This window comes from Aythya fuligula, chromosome 3 (assembly GCF_009819795.1).
Source record: "Aythya fuligula isolate bAytFul2 chromosome 3, bAytFul2.pri, whole genome shotgun sequence".
In the NCBI taxonomy this organism is placed as follows: domain Eukaryota; kingdom Metazoa; phylum Chordata; class Aves; order Anseriformes; family Anatidae; genus Aythya; species Aythya fuligula.
The window spans coordinates 72,296,483-72,317,789 of NC_045561.1; positions in this window are offsets into that span (position 1 = coordinate 72,296,483).

A 21,307-nucleotide genomic window follows, 5' to 3' on the forward strand; every position below is an offset into this window, starting at 1 on the left:
CAGTTAACTTTACTACTTTTGATGTTCTAATGTTATTCTTGGCAGATAGACATATATAATTATCTTTCAAGATCCTAGAAAGATTAATTGTGCTGATGTCATAAGTCAAATACAATTATAAAATTTATAATAAATCCAAGAAATAACAATGTAAAACACAATTATTGGGCAAGCAACAAAGAACCTACTCTTATTGATGTATCAATAACCCCTGTTTTGTGCTGCTAGAGTTTAAAATGTCAAATATGCATGAATGACTTCATTTATATTACAGGGCACGTCTATTTTAAACCCTCCAAACAAGTTTAAAACAAGGTTTTTATCACTTGAAATAGTTCTATATTTCATAATTCATCTGCTTCATCCAATTGCCCTCTCTTTATTAAAGAACGTAGAGCCACAGTTTTGTCCACGTCCAGCATTCACAGGTCTCTCTCACACTGCTCCTTCTTTATAAAGTCAGAGATGCCGGTAATTCCCACATCTCTGTATCTATGGGCATTGTTTTCTGCAGGACCACATTTTTATTATTATTCCTGCCATCAAATCATGCATTTTCAATCTTCTTGGCAGAAAAGAAATAACCTTTTTCAGTTTTACCTGTTAAAAATGTTTGAAGTCTGATAAGTCTGATATATATTACAGAAGTAATTTATTTTCAATTATTTATATCATGCAATACCTTCCTGTACCTTGTAACTGCTTTGACGTACTGCTTTTTAATAGATTAAATTATCTTCTGGCACCAAATGCTTCTGTAAGATGTGTCTGATCCAGGGTAAGGCCTTTCCATCTTGTGCCTGAAGACATTTGCTTCCTTAGTTAGTTTCCTATAAGTAATATATTTAAGGTTCTAGTGACTTAATTTACTGCCTGGAGACCGCTGTTTTACCAGCTTCTTATTCAAAGATTGAATTTTATAGTACTATAGATAAGATTACAGAGGAACTTTCATTGAAAGTCTCCCTTTTCAGCCAATCATTTCAAGAATGAGTTTCTGTTGACTCATTCTACGATCTTTTTAAATTCTGCCAATAAAATAAAATAAATAGAAAATGGCCTGAACAATAGCAGGCTTTAACAGTTGAAAGTAATGGCTAATATACCTCATGCAAAATATTTGACTAGGAAAGTTTTTAATTTAAAACTCAGTTATTCAGGACAGGTGCGATTGCACATCTAGATTATCCGTTAAGAAAGCAAATCTGCAAGATGACCCATCTATCCAATTACATCAGGTTACATTAAAAATTTGTAGCTTTTATGGTGAACTGTTGACAGAAAAGCTGCATCCCAAACTCAGAAAAAATATATTTAGCAGAAAAAAAAAAACAAAAAAAAAAACAAAAAAACAACAGTAAGGGAAATATTTTAAGCCGACTACATAGAAAATAGCTCCTAAACCGAAGAGGAGGTGAAAGTCAATAAGCAAAAGACTATGAATTGCTCAACCTGTAGCTTTTCTTAATTTGTGAAAAGAATACAGCTTTGTGGTTGAAATTACTCATGTATGCTTGCAACTCACATTGCTGCTTCTCTAACAGAGCCAGAATCAGACTAGCTAACTAAACTTTTTAAGAAAATTACAGGCACCTATTTTTCTCTTAACTTTTCAGCAAGTCTCTGGGTATGTGTTTTTCATATTAAAACCCATCATGAAGTACTGCATTCGGAATGCAGTTCAATATGACAAACGTCCATGTGGAAAAAGTAGCTGTGCAATTCCGCAATTTCTGATCACCTCCACTGTGTATATAGACAGTCATCTGACTAGTAAGCAGAATTACTTCTTAAAATACATGGGTATATTAAATTAAAGAAAAAAAAAAGTTTTATCCTCTAAGTAGTTCTGACCAGTAGAAAAGCACTTAGACAATTCTTAGACTAACATGAGACTAATAGTTATGGTTTTGCACTTAACTATGTGCTGTGTCTTAACCTGGCAGGCAGCTAAGCATCACACAGCCATTGACTCACCACCACCCTCCACGTAGGATAGTGGAGAGAGCTGACAGAGGTAAAAAATGTGAGAACTTGGCAGTTGAGATAAGGACTAGTTAATTAAAAAAAAGAAAGAAAAACATTTAAAAAACAAGCGATGCACAATGTAATTGCACACCATCAGCCAACTGATGTCCAGCCAACTGTCCCCAGTTTTATTGCTGAACATGATATGGGATATCCCCTAGATCTGTTTGAGTCAGCTGTTCTGGTTGAACCCCATCCCAGCTTCTTGTGCACTCCCAGCCACATTGCTGGCAGGGCAGCACAATAAGCTGAAAAGTCCTTGACTTAGGGTAAGCACAGCTCAGCAACAACTATGACATCAGTGCGTTATCAACATTATTTCCATCTTGAAACCTTCACACAACAGCAAAGGTGCTAAAGCTTTGATAGCTTGACCAGGGAGTGAGGGTATCTACCCAGCAGAAAACCACAGGCTCTCTGATCTCTGCATTCACCACAACTACTGCAGCTTCCCAGATAGAGCTCTAGTAGAAACATGTTATCACCCAGGTGCTAGGGTATATTGTGTGCCCTACTCTTATGCCAGCACCAGATGGCAGAAATGAGCACACCTGTGGGAGGTGCACCCGGGTGGAGGTGCTCCTCCACTTAGTGGCAGAGCTCTGAAAGGAGGTGACTAGGATGAAGAGGATCAGGGAGGGCAAGAGGGTGACAGAGTACTGGAATCACTCCCTGACTTCCCTGAGACAGGCCCAACAGGCAGACAGGATGCATAATATGGAGGATTCTCTGTCATCTCTCCACCTGACTGAACGCACTGACTCTAAGAATAAGGGGCAATGGCGACAAGTTACTGCGCAGCACACCAGATGTGTCTCCTCAGTGAATACGCCACCTTCCCAGGTGTCCTCACACAATAGTTATGTGGCCCCTGCAAGTGAAACAGAATAATGATGAGGAGGATGATGGTTCATCTGGCTTGGAGGTGTTACTGAGGTTAAGTCAGCCTATGGCCTGCATCAAAACTGTGTCAACAAAGATGAAAAAAAAAGGGGGGTGGAGGTGTTACTGTGATAGGAGATTCCCTTCTGAAGGGAGCAGAAGGCCCAATATGCAGACTGGACCCACTACATAGGGAAGGTAGCTGCCTTGCTGGGGCACAGTTTAGAGATACAGAAAGAAAGCTTCCTACGTTGGCGCAGTCCTCAGAATATTACCCATTATGTTTACTTCGGGCAGGCAGCAATGAAGTTTGAAAAGAAGTCCAACAACAATCAAGGGAGACTTCAGGGCCTTGCAACAACTGATTGAGGGATCCAGAGTACAAGTAATGTTCTCTTCTATCCCTTCAGTTGCAAGGAATGGTGAGGGGAGAAACAGAAAGAGCCAGCAGATCAATATCACAGAATCACAGAATCACAGAATTTTTTCTAGGTTGGAAGAGACCTCAAGGTCATCGAGTCCAACCTCTGACCTAACGCTAACAGCCCTCCACTAAACCATATCCCTAAGCTCTACATCTAAACGTCTTTTGAAGACTTCCAGGGATGGTGACTCCACCACTTCCCTGGGCAGCCTGTTCCAGTGCCTCACAACCCTTTCAGTGAAGAAGTTCTTCCTAACATCTAACCTAAAACTCCCCTGGCTCAACTTAAGCCCATTCCCCCTCGTCCTGTCACCAGGCACGTGGGAGAACAGGCCAACCCCCACCTCGCTACAGCCTCCCTTGAGGTACCTAAAAAGAGCGATAAGGTCACCCCTGAGCCTCCTCTTCTCCAGGCTGAACAAGCCCAGCTCCCTCAGCCGCTCCTCATAGGACTTGTTCTCCAGGCCCCTCACCAGCTTCGTCACCCTTCTCTGGACCCGCTCAAGCACCTCGATGTCCTTCTTGTAGCGAGGGGCCCAAAACTGAACACAGTACTCGAGGTGTGGCCTCACCAGAGCCGAGTACAGGGGGACGATCACCTCCCTAGCCCTGCTGGTCACGCTGTTCCTGATACAAGCCAGGATGCCGTTGGCCTTCTTGGCCACCTGAGCACACTGCTGGCTCATATTCAGCCGACTATCCACCATCACTCCCAGGTCCTTCTCTGCCTGTGTTGCAGGCAGGACTTTGATATTTTTTTCATCAGGGGTCATTTTACATGACACCAGGCCTGCTGACAACAGACAAGGTGCACCTGTCTCAAAGGGGGAAAAGGATTTTTGTGTAGGAGTTAGCAGGGCTCATTGAAAGAGCTTTAAACTAGTTTTGAAAGGGGAAGGTATAAAATCAGACTTTCTGGAGTTAAGCCTGAAGGTGGTATGTCAGTGTTTGTGGGACAGTGTGCTAGCAAGGTCCTTCAGTCTGCCATACCAGTGGAGGTAGCAGAAGGAGAGAAGCAGCTAAGGCACAAGGGATATTGATGGGTTAGAAATCATGGAACTATCTGAGAACAGTCACATAGCAGTTAGGGCTTCTCCCCCACCAAAAGGTGACAGGATCTCTAACCCAGCTGAAGTGCATCTATGCCAATGCACACAGCAAAGGCAACAAACAGGAGGAGCTGGGAGCCATTGTGCCACAAGAAAATAATTTGTTATTGTCAAAAAGGGATTGCTCTACCTAATTTACCCTATAAATTTAGCTATTGCTTTAAAATGTGCATGGTGGAGCCCTATTTATCTCATCAGAAATACTCAAATTCAGTGACAGTTTGGATCATTTGTTGGTAACCAAACTGGTCATCAGCACTCTTCACTACCTCCATATGACTTCTGATGAGCTGGAATCAATATCAGCAAAGGAAATCATGATAATTATTCAACAGATTGCATAGATAGGACTATTGCACTGAACTGTAGCTGACCTTCAGCTAAACCCAACTGGCATACACAATTTTCTTCTGTCACAAGAAAATGTAGCTAAAAATTACTAGCTGACTGAAAACATAGTTCAGTATCAGGACTGTGAATTTTAGCACTGTGACACAAAAGGGCCATAGCTGAAATTGTAATTGCAAGTATATTTGGGCAAAGTAATATAGCCTATTGATATATTTCAGCATTATTTTTTCAGTTGGCATGCTTATGTCTTCTGATTTTGCACATGTGGCAGTACCAGATGTAACCACATTACTATATACAATTATGCTTCTGTTATCTTCAAAATTACAATGACATGTCATTACGTCATTTCTTTCAGAAATTCAATGTAGATGTGCATACAGAATTGTTTATGATCCGTGTCATTGTATAGATTTTATGTGACAAAACACAGTCTGGTTCTACATAGTTTTCTGCAGAATAATTACCAGTTGGCATACCAGAACAAATGGTGGGAGGCCATCAAACAGCTCGTCCAAACCTTCCATCCATCTGTCCACTTGCTGTCTGTGGAACATGCAGTTTTTATCTTTAATCATTAAATTGTTTTCTGTATATCAGAATTTCAGTTTTCCTAAGCAATGCTCGTATGCAGTATTTAGTGTTTATTTAGTGTTCATTTAGCAGTGGGGTAACCTTCTGTCTAACTTCAACTGCTAAAATAAAAATAAGAAATATGAATTAAAACATGTATTTGCCACATTATTTTCTCCTAATTTCCACCTTCAGAGCACCATCCATTTCAAAAAGCAATTGTGGTATCTATTTGTAGGATCTTTTTTTTTTTTTTTTTTTTTTTTTTTCCTCAAGGGAAACAATTTGGGTTAAACACTTTCTAGAGCTCTCTGTTGTTTGAATTGATAATAATGTAGCTGAAAAACAATAATTGAATTGATCTTTGCAGGTTAAAAAAAATCTAGAAATTTATTTCCTCCGTAACAGGTGACTTAAGAATTAGTGCCTGACGGAAGAAAGCGTGTTTAAGCTGTTAGACATGTGGTAATGGGACATATTAAAAATAGAGCAACATGTATCACTGTCACTGTCTTGCTAAGTATATTTGGCATTAAACACATAAAGATCTGTACTTCTATTTACACTTCTGCAAATAAAGGATGTTTATATCCAGTGGATGATGAAAATGTTGCAAGTTACTTTGAAGTCAGGGTTAATTTTGTTTTTGAATTCAGTGGATTAAGATTCCAATGCCTTGGACATGACTGCCCTGGGACATCCCAGCCCTGGAACATAGAGAGTATCATTGAAACACCTGGCAGTTGCATTGGAGCACATTGTCTCTGAAGCAAGTGTGACACCTCCTCTACAACCAGCCCACTTTCTTGTTAACTCAGTTTTACAGCACTTGCAGCTCCACAAGTTGAGCTGCACCAGGCAAACCTCCCCAGCAGCCCTGGGGAGACTGTTGCCTCTGGCCACTGCCATGGCACACATAGGCTCTCTCTGAGCACCTGGAGTACTTAAGTTTACTTAATCCTACTTGCAAGTGTACCTGATCCTTCTGCAGGTAGGATCTTTTCATTCATAACTTGTGGTTCATGTGGCTCATGGTGAGATGGAATGTTTCCACCTACCACCCATTCTCCCACTCCAACCCCCATTTCCGTGCAGTGACTGATCCTGATCCTGAATTTTCCAGATGCTGAGTTAAGATAGTAGACTCATGGCATTGTTGGAAATTAGGCTGGATGAGGCCTTAAGATATCATCCACTCTATCCCTTGTTTCAAGGTAAGATCATCTAAGTATGTTTTTCCTGAAAGATGTCTCTCTAGCCTGTTCCAAAAGATCTCAACCTATCTGAGGTTTTAACTATTTTTAGAGTCTAAGCATTTTATTTATTTTATTTTATTTTATTTTATTTTATTTTATTTTATTTTATTTTATTTTATTTTATTTATTTTATTTTATTTTATTTTATTTTATTTTATTTTATTTATTTATTTTCAAAAATGCAAATTTAAATTTATGGCTGAATAATTTCTGCATACATTCATGTAAGAGGATACATTATTAGTAGTGTAGGCACCAGCAATAAAAGCTGGCTGAGAATCCTGCTGAAGACCTGAAAGGGTTACTGCAGTGATGTGGATTTTTTGATCACCAGCTTCTCCCAGAAAGCTGTTACTCTATGTCAGCATTTGTGCAGTGACATGCTGGGTTATGAACGGCTGTATGAACTTAAGCTGAAGATGAGAGATTGGCAGCTCGTATACAGTGGCACAAGTCAGTGAGCTGTGATAAAAAATACCCAAAAGCCAACACTACTAAGGCATCATCTTCATCCATAGAACCATGCTATATTGAAAGCAATCAAGGTCTCTGAAAAAGACAAAGCGTTTTGCAGGGGTAAAAAGTTTAACCAGTCTTGTTGCCTCTGAAGCCACAGGAAGACAGTATTACAGTCACTTTCTCTTTCTGTAGCTATGCTTGCTGTGGACTGTGGTGAATTTATAAACATTCTGGAATGGCAAGATATATTTATGTGCATTCATATTTTATATTACATGACATAAGAGAGCAGTCATTACTAAACAGTCTCAGCATGGTCTATATAGGATGAAACCTGATTTGACATCATGTAGACCTGTAAAATTAGCATGAGATGCACAAAATATGGGTGATTTGTTTCTCATGATTTCAGTAATGGTAAGCTAATGTGAGCCCATGTGAAGGAGAAAAAAAAAGAGTTTTTTTGGGTGGGTGGGAAAATAGTTTTTTCCCATGATGAAGTTTTCTGCTACCGTTAGTAGGAAAGAATTTTCACACATAATTCACTGGCTAAGATTTCTCATCTGACTTACAGATAAAAAAGAGACATGCAGCTAGGCTTTGCCTGTTTTGCCTGTATGAAAGTACAGATCCTCCCAGATTCCATGTGGCAGTGCTGCAAGCTTCTGGGAGATAGGTCCAGCTCTACCATCATGGGGAATTGTTTTGTTCTGATAGACCTACACTGCCTGTTCATTTTAATCTTTCGTTATGTTTGATGAATTGATGCTGATGTTTTAATATTCAGTGAAATTAGAACTGAGTGTTTAATTTGAGCTTTATATTGAAGTTTATAACAGCCACAAGTTATTCATGACTCAGGCATTCTTGATCAAATAAATCAGTAAAACAAAAACTGGCTTGTCTTTCATTCTGTGAGCAAGCTCTTCTGCGATTTAAAGGTTCTTTGTCTTATCTGACACTTCGACAAGGCGAATCATTTAGTGAATTAAAGGAAGCATTCATTTCCCTTGCAGATTACTTTTAAGTAATGAAGTTAGTGTTTGGGCAAAACAATCAGCTTTACTTAATGGTGCTTTGAAATCAAGTCTCTAAGAAGAAGCTGAATGATTTCTGCATGACTACATTCCATGTTATCATCTGGTATGAAAAATGCATTATACTCTCACTTCCTCTCTAGGCAAACTCAATTTCCAACACCTGTGATCTGAACAAACTGTACACAGACTCTTAAGAAAAGATTTAAACTGTGAAAAGCTTATAGATTTTTTAGAACTGCATTTTGGAGTCCAATACATCCAAGTTACATTAGTTTATACATACATAAAAGGAGTACACAAAGCCAGTAAGCTGTAGGAAGTCTCTGTCCATGTAATCCAAGTAACATGGTAATGTAGAAAGCAAGCCAATGGACCAGAGAGGGAAAGAAAGTGGCCTAAGGCAGAGCTAGCACCTTTCCCCAAGTGCAAGGAAGCCTGGTCAGACTATATGGTGACAGCATTGCTGTTTTTTTTCACATGATTACAATAGGTAAGTGGTTATCTCCAAGGAGAGACTGAGTGTAAGAGTGTAAGAAGGACCTAAAAGTCACTCCTCTCAGTCATGAAGAAAAACTGCTTTCTTCATTTGACCTTGAGCTGCCCGATGACTGAGAACCTTGTGGTTCTTGTATTAACTCACATTTGATCTCATTTTTTTGTCTTTCACAATAAATAAATAAATAAATAAATAAATAAAATCCCAATTATATCTTTAAGTTGACACTTAAACACAAGTGCATTAAGCACCGTGCAAGTGTCTTGGTAGAGACAGGATAAATTGAGTGGCATCCATGCCTCCCGTGATTTAGCTATACAATTGGAAAAACTAGGAAACCTAGGTTTTAACTGTTTTCAAGCATCTAATTAGTTACAAAATCTTAGCAGCAACCATAGAGCCTGTATGACATCTGTGATGTTGCACAAGTTTTCAGTATCCATCTGCTTACTCACATGATGTCCTCCACTGTTTGCCTGCTCACTCTGATGTTCAATACTTTAGCTTTTATTTAAACTAGTGAGAAGACAAAGTTTCTGTATTATAAAAACAATTATAAATAATTAAATAATAAACATAAATATAAATAATAAACATAAATAAACATAAATATAAATAATAAATAATTAAATAATAAACAGTCTAAGAGAAACGGTAAAATGCAAGTTCATAGTTTGAATCTTTCTATACCATTCTTTGGGTGGAATAGAGAAATGTTTCTTGACTCTAATATGTTCAGTCTCTACACCCATATTTTTCAGTTATATGCTTTTATTTATGCCCACTATAGTAATAAATAGGAATTTAATTTAGTCCTTTTTATTGCACCAAGGGCTTGGAACAATATTAAAAGGTGAAAAAATTTGACCTCTGTTTCTTGCATGCAGTCTTCCTATTATGTACTTTGAGTCAGGTTGGTTAACTTACTTTTTTCTTTACTAAGTGATTTTTACTAAGTGGTTTTTCTTTACTTAGTGATTCAGAAAAACCTGTTCATCTAAATATGTTTCATAATATAGATGATGTACTACTAACCTCTTCTTCTGTCTAACTCACGATGGAATTAGGAACAATACCAAGGCGTCAAAACACAAAGAAAAGCTAAAACAGGAAGCAAAGCAGCCTTCTGTTAAAAACATCAACAAAAGAACAACAAAAGCATTCATAATAAGAATGTTCTAATATATGGATAAAAAAAATATCTCATGAAGGAAAATTCCACAAGTTGTTTCTTATTTAAATATATACTCTGAAAATGTCCAAAAGTGCAAAAATGTATGGACTGCATTTGATGACCTTTTATGTTGTGTGAGCAAGGGGATCCTTTATGCTTCTCTGTTATTACTTCAGTTGCCAGCAGACTGCAATTAAAAGGAGATTACTAACTGCTCATGATAGTCCTGCCTCATGATCTATGGTTGTGCTGGACTACCTAACCATCTTTAAAAGTTAGTTTTAGATTAGAGAAATATCCTTGGTGGAGAAATCTTGTTTCTTAAGGGATCAGATTTTAACCTAAATTTATAATGAAGAGTTATAGATGAAAGAACATGACATGCTGGAGGAACAATACAGAGTCCTGACCTAACTTTTACCAAATGATCAATATTGTCCATGGTCACCATTATTAACCTGTATAAGATGGGGGAGTATTTTAGATATCAGTGAGTGCCAACGTTTTTTGGGAAACCTAATGCACTGGCTTTTCTTGTCATTTTATACTTTTGGCGTATTGAACAGCTTTAATGTTCACTTATTTTGTTATTCTTTTTAATTTGTATAGTAATTCATGGTAATGTTATATATGGATCTTGGAGTATTTTGAAAACTTGAATATCATTATTATTAGGAGTATGTGAGGAAAGAATGGATATCTTGGTGTTACAGAATAATAAGCCAAGCATTTAATTATCAACATATTAAAATTAACACATTTTTAACACTAATAAAAGTGCTAATTGAATTTTGTCAAAAATCCAATTGTTTGAATGATTTGTGTATAAATGCTAGGGACAGCGTGAAAGCAGTTGTAATGATTTTACAGAGCTGACTGGCATCTTAGCCTTGTTATCTTTAAATAGTTTTCCTGCTTTTAAATGTTCTTCATACACTATATTTTAAAACATGAATGTGCAAATGTCCACTGAAGTTTAACTTTGTAGAAATGAATTCATCAATTAAATAAATGAATTAATTATATTAAAGGTGTCATTTCAAGGAAGGAAAATGAATGCAAGTGTTTCCAGCACTTTAGTGCCTCCAATGTCAAGAGATGTTTGAGTAGTAAAATTAACAGATAAAAGCAAGTTAACTTCAGAGTATACTCCAACCGTGCTGTTGCTTGTTCTTCTATAAAAACATGATTTATTTGACTCTGGAGGTGTTCTGTGTGATAAATTACCTATCTTTATTCACTGACAACAGGACTGAACAAAACTGAATACCAAACTGAAGGTTCACATTCAGCTGCTGCCTACACCTGGAGGTGCCTAACATGCTTCTTGTCTTGTTATTAAATCTCAGGCTTTAATGCCTTGCATTTATTTATTTATTTATTTATATAATTATTTATTAATTATTATTATTATTTAGTTAGATTTTTTGTGTCTTATAGCTTCCATGCTTCCATAGCTTCCATTCAGACTTTGTGCATGCTTAACTTATCCATTGCACTTTGGGAAGATGTAGTGGGTTTACGTGGCAAGGTTTTGGTAGCAGGGGGCCATAGGGGTGGTTTCTTTGAGAAGGATCTAGAAGCTGCCCCATGTTTGGGAAGGGCCCCATTGTTTTCCAGAGCTGAGCCAATAAGCGAGGTTTTTTTGTGCCTCTGTGAGAGCATATTTAAGACAGGGAAAAAAAAACGCTGCACCACACAGCAGCTGGGAGAGTGAGAGGAGTGAGGAACAGCCTTGCAGGTGCCAAGGTCAGTGGAGGGGGAGAGGTGCTCCAGGCGCCGGAGCAGAAGTCCCCTGCGGCCTGTGGTGAGGACCATGGTGAAGCAGGATGTCCCCCTGCAGCCCATGGAGTACCACGGTGGAGCAGGGTTCCACGCTGCAGCCCATGGAGGAGACCACAGTGGAGCAGGTGGCCCTGCACCGATGGAGGCTGCCGCCTGTGGAAGACCCCTGCCGGAACAGATTCCAGGCCGGACCTGTAGCCCGTGAAGAGGAGGCCACACAGGAGCAGGTGACCCAGCAGGAGCTGCTGCCAGTGGGGGAGCCAGGTTGGAGCAGTTTTCTCCTGAGGGATGGACCCCGTGGTACGGACCCATATCTGGAGCAGTTCTGGAAGAGCTGCTGCCTGTGGGAAGCCCACGCTGGATCAGTTCATCAAGGACTGCATCCCGTGGGTGGGACCCCACAGCACAGAGGACGAGAGTGACCGAGAAGGAGCGGCAGAGAAGAAGCGCTATAGAATGACCATAACCCCCATTGCCCCGTTCCCCTGTGCCGCTCGGGGGGAGGAGGTGGAAGAGGGTGGATGGGGGGGAAGGTGCTTTTGGTTTCTTTCCTTTGTTTCTCACTTCTCTAGCTTGTTAGTAATGAGCAGTAAATCTTACTATCTTCTTATGCTGAGTCTGTTTTGCCCGTTACAATAATTATTGCGTGATTTTCTCGTCCTTATCTCAACCCTTGAGTCCTTTTTACATATTTTCTCCCCATTCCTCTTTGAGGAGGGGGAGTGAGAGAGCAGCTGTGGTGGAGCTCAGCTGCCCACTCGAGCAGAACCATGACAGAAGACCTGAACATATTTCTGATCTCCTTTTGTACCTGTCAAGTACTACTTCTCTGTGCTCTGGAATTCGTCTCCTGCATACAAATCAACAAATAGCAACAGGAAAATGCTCCCTTCAAAACGGACTAGACATTGCTTATTTTAAGGTATGAATACCTGGCTGAAAAGAAACAGCTCCTTTTTATTTATGCAAAAGTCTGGTCATTGGAACTCATGCTAGAATCCAGAGTTTCTGTGTTCTTGCTGTGAGGACATTCAATGTTTTCAAATGAAAAAGAAGATAGAGAACCCAAGGAACACTAAAACAATCTCACTTTAATAGCCCGTAGGACACCAGAACAAACCATACAGAACATTTTTATAACTACTTAGAAAATAATGAGGCAATAAATAAATGAATTAACCAACCAGCTGACCAACCAGTGAGTGCAGATGTAGCAAGTGTTTGACAAGGCAGGATCATGATTAAAAATGATCTTGACTAATGGGAAGAATAATCAGAAATCAACAGTGGGTCAGGGAACAAATAGAAATTAGCAGTATAATGAAGAAAGGCAAAGCTTGTTCTGTCATATATTGCTGGACATCTAATAAAGAAAGAGAGTTGATTAGTCATGTGGTTCTTGGAAAGCCTCACTTGAGTACTGTTTCCTGAGTGTTACCACTGCAGATTGGAGAAGATACACAGAACAGTGGTGAGACTGAAAAGGACTTTGGGAATCATAATTTACATGGAAAGGTTGAAAGAATTTGACCTATTTAAAACTAGGAAATAGAAGACTGAATAGAATGGGGGAGATATGGTAGCAGTTTTCAATTGTGCAAAAAGTCATAATGATTATGGTAGTAGACATATTTCTTCTCCCTTGGTAGAAGAACAATAGGAACTGTAGGCAAGGACAGTTAGTTAAGTTGACACCTCTAAGGGTCTTTAAACAAAAAAGTTGTTTCTTATGGAGTCTCCTTCTTAGAAGTGTTGAAAAACAGATTAAACAATCTTCTGTCATGGCTATTTGACATGTATTTGATCTTGTTTCAGTGCATCAGGGTTTGTTCTTTGACATCCCTAAGATGCCATGTCATATGTATGTTGCTGAAAAGGTAGAAGATTACATGCAGAAAATTGCAACAGCCCCCTAACTGCATCAGACGTGGCTAACAGTGGAAGGCCCTGGCCACTGGATAAATAACTGTCAGCTTTCTTTCTATATAGGTTGTATTAAGAGAGTGTCATTTTTGTGAGCAGACACAGAGTTTACCTTTTATTTCTTGCATAAAATACTGTCTGCAGTTTTAAGAAGATGCTAATTCATTGTATCTTGACTGTGACATGCTAGAGAGTGTGGATACCATTATTTTTTTTTTTTTTTTCCCTTAGGTCTTTATATGAGTTGTTTGTTTCTAAGTTTCAATGAATGACTCTAATTAACTGGAATAAAAATAGTTTTAAATTGAAGGATCCTGGAACAGAAGGAAAAGGTATCCTCACCCAACCGATAAAAACATTCCTTGTAGGTTGTGAATGCTATCATTAAGTTGAAGTAAGTCTTTATTTACTTGCAAGCTTTGGAAAGGCAAATACAGATTGTCTTTTCAAAAGCATATACTTGCATGTCAGGAGTGGATCTTGCACATTTTGCTATTGTTCACAGGAGGTTTTAGCTATTTACCACTAGCTGACATTTTGAAAATCAAAGTTCTACCTCATCAGTAAATAAGCAAGGGCTCACATATTTCTGCTCGAGATTTCCTCAAAGAAGTCTGTGTGTACTTTCCAATATATCTATTGCATGAAGACTCGAACATACCTAATATATGTGGTATATGCTAAGTCTGTTGGATTTATTGCCCTGACCTGTACAGGTGCAGCAAATCCCATGTATCTGTGTGTATAGAAATTAATTATGTAAGCACTACCAGGAGGACGCATATACAAAATAAATTTAACTTCACTCTGACATACTACATTTGTTTCCTTGCTGCAGGGCATTGATACATCCTATAAGTGATAGTCTTTATATATCAATAAGTCTTAGACACCTTTTTGGATGTATCATATGTACTGATATCAGAAGCAGTCAATGGGTATGCAAAAGGATATCCTACACAGTTATTTATCATGTAGCAAGTCTCATGACTAGTTTTTTTATAATGATAATTTAGTAACAATTGAACCATACGTGTAGGTTATTTACAAGTCAAAGTTGGAAGTAATCCTTTCTATTATTTAAAAGTAATAGCCAAGAACATGATTATTAGGGAAGAAGTTAACAGCATTTGAAGTTAGTGTTCAAAATGTGCAGACAGAAGATGTGAGCTAACATCCTTGCCTACCATAGCCTGCTGCCTGAAAGGCTTATGCTCTGTAGGCTTATGCTCTGTAGAGGAAGCTTATGTGGAAGGCAAAAAAGCTTGGTCCTCAATCACACTTGTAGTAGAAACTAGCCAGGCAGCACCCAGTCATGTTCTTGTAAATTAATATACAGAAATGAATGAGAATGTTAATTTCTCCCCAAAGCTCTACATAGCCTATATATATATGCGAGCTAGTTTATTGAATGTTTTTTTTTTTTTTTTTTTTTTTTTTTTTTTTTTTTTTTTCTGGGTATGGTAGGACTATGTTCAGAAATCTTAGCCTGTGATCACACATAGATCAACATTTCTGTCTATTATAATCAGCAGTTTCCAGCATCCACTGTACTAACTTGTGATCTCCAACTGTTTGAAAATATATACATATTCATTAGCAAAACTCTTTCAACTTCTCTGCAACTTCGAGTTGTTTCTCTGTCAGTTTCAAGTGGAAAGTACCAGATGAGACTTTGTTTTCTTTAATTAACATAAATAGGTATACATCTTCCCAAGATGAGAAGACCTTTTCCTTGTTTATTTGTCAAATTAAAAACAGTGGTTTGGGATATCAACAAAGAATAAAGTTTTTAAAAATAATGAGATAGCTGTCCCAGATTGCTGAAGAATGAGATTCTTCTGCACTAAAAAACTTGTCATTTCTTCAAACACACTTGATAGAATGTGCAGACGGTGCTTTAAATTGTTTTGCTTAGCAATTGCAAAAGCTTCTGAAAGAATTTGATCAAGTAATTCAACAGTGCACAGCTTTCAAATGATGATTTTTGTAGAATGAAACAGACTACAAACAAATGAAGATTTCCATGTTTCATGCTCCAGTGTAGCCTGCATATTTTAAAACAGGAAGACTTGCAAACATCCAACTGAAGTGTAGATTGAAGTGTGGTGAAGACAGAAAACTTGCATAACCCCAAACACTGAATTTTGGATCTGCACTGAGGAGGGGCATTTTTCCTATTTAAGTAATGAACAAATGTTGTCATTATAAAATTATGTTATAATTTGTATCTCTGACTATCTGTCAGTTCAACCAGCATTTCCAAAGCTGTGTGTAGCTCTTTTACAGTGGAATTGTGGTTCTAAGAACATAAAGAATATAATAAATAAATACAGCCTCTGAACTCATTTGGATTGGACTCATACATGAGTGTAAGGCGATATTGCCTCTTGCTGTTTTCTGGCAATAGCTTGAGTAAAAAAGAAAGTACTGGACTGATTTCTGTGAATAACTGCTGAATAACAGAATGTGATCAGTTAACAAGTGTGCTCATAATGTAGTTTGGTAATAGGGTGTCACGAGAGAATATGGAGGTGGGATATTGCAAAGTGGAGCAGGAGGAAACAGAAATAAAATAAGAGATAACTAGCTAAATGTTATCTAAATAGGTACCTAAAAACAAACAAACAAACAAACAAAACTACCTAAAACATAGGTCAAAATTTATTTAAAAGGTCCACTTAGGGGAAAAATATATAATATATTTTTCTTTGAAGTCTACACTTCTTCTGCCATTTGACATCTAACTGAATCTTTGCTAGGTTCCATTTCTTTTTTTTTAAATGGTACCTTTAATACATTTCAACACATCTTTGCTTCTAAACTAATTAATTTCACACTTTATGTTTGCAAATAAAATTAACATATAATTTGAAGTTTAGCTTTAACACAGAAATCTGTTAATATTGATTTTAATCTGTCCAAATCTTTTTACACAAAGAATTTTGTTAACAAAATGTTATTTTAATTGCTGCATTTAATTAGGGTTAAATTAAACTGAATAAACTACACATTTAAAAATATCACACAGAGAATATAAACATTAAAAATAATATGGGGTTCTAATAATACTGCTATGGCATACATAGATGCCTTATAGAATCACTCGATGGAATGTTTGTATAAAAGCAATATATACATTTACTTGATTTTCATCTTTCCAACCGTTACATGCATGCTTCTCTTTTGTTCTCTTCCAGAAATAGTGTTGAAACTGTTAAGGTGATTTTGCCTGTGTTTTTATATTGAATTATCCAAAGAATCAGCCATGAACACTTTGTTGTAATTTAACAATTGGTAGACTGATGTTATAATGAAGTTCAGCATGTTCAGATCAGATTTTCCATTTACATGATTGTATCAGAAAATCATTTAGCTGAATAGTGAAAGAAAAATGAGTAGTATTTGGTCACAAAAAAACTTCTGAACATCTAATCTTCATCTTTTCATCACCTTTAGTGAACTTGAGATTTCCACCTGGATAATGATGACCTCGAGCAAATACTAATATATATATATATATACACATACACACAAGTGTGTATATATATACCTATATATGCATATATGAATATGTATACGTGTGTATGCATATATATATATATACACATTTATGTTAAAATGACAATTTTTAGCAATATAAGTGTTTCAAGGTTTATAATATACTTATAGGAAATATTTACAGAAGTTTTATTTCGTGTCACTTCTGAGGTCAAAAACAAACCAGGGGTTAGATCATGTTTTAATTAGCAAAGTCTCTAAAAATGGGAAGCCACATTTCTGATATTCATTGCAGGTGTGTAATTCACAGCAATCTTTGGATAATACAAAAGACAACTTTTCTCTTTGAACTTGATAGATTTTTCTAAATGAATAGTTTTCTTCAAGCTGAATTCAATCAACAATTACTCTGCTTATTGTTACTTATCAAAAGGTTTTTCACTTGCTTTCAACTTCCCTCATTCATATGAGAAATTAATGAAAAAAAGGCATACTCAAAAATAGAATATGAATGATCACTTGTTGCATACAAAGCAAAGAAATAAGTTACAGTTTACTTAAAATGAAGGAATACCAGACACTTTAGGGGAAGAGGAAGAGGAGAGCAGCCAATATTGTGAGTTTATGGCAATAACACACTCTTGATTTTTTTTTAATACAGGCCCGTGTGACCATATTTTGATAGTCCAAAAAAGGCTGGCAGCAGCTGTTAGGACTCATGAAGGTGTTTATTAGATCTAGACATTTCAGTCACCTCACATGTGAAACAAATCAAATCATTCTTGGGCACTAACATCATTTGTGCATCTCCAAAATTAAAAAGTCTTTTTTTTTTTTTTTTTTTTTTTTTTTTTTTCTCAAAGTACTTAAACATCTTCAGTTCCAGAGATGGTGTGTGACAATAGAGAACATCTTTTACTATACTTATTATTTCCTCTGACTGAATCTATTTCAAAACAGTGGTTTTTTTTTTTGTTGTTTTTTGTTTTTTCTTCTGCTTATCAAGGTAAAAGTGATAAATTTTACTTTAAAATATGTATTTTGTCTGAATAAACCTAATAAACATCATATATATATATATATATATATATAGGTTAAACTAATTTATAGTGACTGGTTTGTACTTGGGATGGATATCAGGAAAAGATAGAGTCTTCTTAGATTTAAAGCCTGAAATTAAATGTGGACAGAAAAAAATTTTAAAGGCTTTTTTAGAGATTTTATATATAAAAATGGTATTATAACTAATATACTTTTCCTTTCAACATTTGTACATGGACAAACAGTATTCTCTTGTGTTAGGTCACTCCAATAAACAGAACAAGAGTCTTAAAGATATTCCAAGACAGTCTGGTCAGACAAAAATAAAAACCTATACTAAGTCTTTTTTTTTTTTTTTTTTTTTTTTTCAGCCAAATCATTCACAGCATCTCTATATAGTCAAAAATGAAGAGTCGAATCTCTTGATTTCATTATTTAGACTTTTCTCCTGGAGCCATCCCTCCTCCAGCAGGTTTTGTATCAGAGCTCCTAAAATCCTTGGAGACATTTTCACATTAGAACAAACAAACAAACAAAAACAAAACAATGCAAAACAAAGCAAAGCAAAACAAAGCAAAACAAAACAAAGCAAAGAAACAAACAAACAAACAAAAAAACAAACAACTGAACATCCATTGCTCCTGTGAGTGGAACTAACTTGAATAAGAATTGTCATGAAAAAAGTATATTTCTACAGAATGTGTTCAATGACCAAAGGGAAAATGAACCTGTTATAAGATATTTATTTATTTATTTATTTATTTAATTTTAATTTCAAGCATTTTTTTTTTTCAGATTGCTATAATGAAGATTACATTTCTATTTGGAGGCCTGGGGTGCTCCCTAAACCCATTGCTTACTAAGCATTTTCCATACTTTTCTGATTTGTTACTCTGCTGCACATTGCCTTGGAAACCGAAGAGGAGCTTTTACATTGCTATGGAAACAAATCAGTATAAATATGTTTACATTTTATTTATAGAAAAAGTAGTATAAATGCCAAAAAACATCTGCATGGATACATGGATAGAACATGAAATAATGTAGGGTGGTTATTTATTTATTTATTTGTTTATTTATTTTTGCTGATTTTTTAACTAATAGAAATATTAAGTGATACTGAAATAATTGTCTGTTTTATCCTGCTGAGCAGGATGAAGATGTCATGAGATGCTTTATTTCACAGATTTTGCAGTCAGTCTTTCAAGCATTGTGACACTAATCTAAGATTGACGTTGACTTTGGTCTTGCATATGTTTTAAATAGTATTGTACCAAATCTAAATCATATGCTCATCAAACATGCAAGAAGGTAGTCAAACTACGTTTTGCTATATTAATTGGAGTATTACTATCTTAAACTAAGAGCAAAAAAACCACAGGCCCGTGTGACCATATTCTTTACCTTGACCATATTACCTTGCCAGAATTGCTACCAAAATGATTTACCCTCTTGTGAGGGTAAAAACAAAAAAAAAATAAATATGAGTGACATAACATGAGTGACACAACCAAACCAAACCCAACCCAACCCAATCCAACCCAACCCAACCCAACCCAACCCAACCCAACCCAACCCAACTGAACCCAACCCTCTCCTGGGCTTTTTAAAGACCTTGCATGCTTTAATGTCTAGTTAAGCTGTGCTATAAAGACTACATATCTTTTCCTTTTTTCCTTTATCTTTTTTTTTTTTTTTCCTCTAACTAGTCTCTCTCTCTCTCTCTAAAATGATCTGATATGACTAATAAAAACAACAACAACAACAACAACAAAACAATTCCAGCATCACTGCAATAGTCTTCTCTGTGGATTCATACACACCTTAGTATAACAGCAGAATAATGCTTGAGGACCAGATTTTGACTTATACCAAAAATATTTTACAATGATTTAGCACTTTTTCTCAATGGCTTTTTCTATGGGTTTCCAAGTAGAATTTTCAATGATTGTAGAAAAATACATATGGAATATCATACCATTCTCACTTAGGGAACCTCAGAAATTGGGGAATATTGAAATAAAAGACTAATGCATAACTTTATCATGTCTATGTAATTCAGCATAAGTTTTCACTGGTCTTAAATTTACAATCACTGAAAAGGTGACAACACGTTAAAAGGTTTCAGTTATCAGTGATTCAGTGATTCAGGATTCAGCCCTACAGATCTATTCCTTCCTTTGTGTTTGCACAGACGGATCCTGGATCCTCTCTTAAGGTCTTTTGATAAGAAGAAGCAAAATTACCAATCACTGGGGCATGACATAAATTTCTGAGTCTGTCCATGGGAATTTAATGACAGATACAATACACAGTGGTTTTTATATTACCTCAAGCTGAAACTCAATTTCTATTGGCATGTGGTTTAAACAAATGGGTGTAAGATGTAACAGATAAGGACGAGACAGAGATTAATGCCACCATGGTCTACGGCAAAATAGGTCCTAACATTTTCCCATATAAATCTGTTAACTCAGAAACTCTTAGTTTTGGTGGCACTCCATTTTCTGATGGAAACGTAACTTCCACTGAAAATACTTTGACTCCCATACCATAACTCGTTGTTAAACTGAATCCTACAGTGAAAGATGAGAACAATATGGATGTGCATGGCCATAAGTATTTTATTACAGGGATTATTGTACTTGCCCCCGTAACAGCCAGAAGCAGATATGTTTTGCATCTGGTAGGAATCTGTCAGCTCTCAGATCATTTGAGAAAAGAAGCACATGCTGGCAGTATCCAGATATAGGGCATTACAGAAGTAAATAAAGTAGCAAATCATCAAGCAGATGGTGCTTCCTACCCATTCTCACCCTTCCTAGTCCTTTTAGGGCCCAGAATTCACAGAAGAAATGTGTCGTCAACATGCTAAGCACACATGTAGAGAGTACCTGTCCCAGAAAACTCACCTATTGAATTGGAAAAGGAATATCCTCAAAGCTGGAGAAACAAGGACCATAAATTACTGAAAATTCTAAAGAAGGTCTGAGAAAATGGTACTCACATAACTGGTAACCTGCGGCAGTTGTTCAGCCTCCACTTCCTCAACTTTGGACTCCCACTCCCATTTTACATCATCTAATTGCTTCATTTTATCAAATCATTTAATTCATGCATTCAGAAGCATTCTGACTCACCCATGGAAAGGCACTCATGGAAAGGCATGTGTCACTGGCACTTCCTGGATTGAGGTTAAATCTGGTGTAAGCCAACAGAGTGGAGAAAGATGAAAAAGATTCCCAGCTTCAATTCTGTATGAATG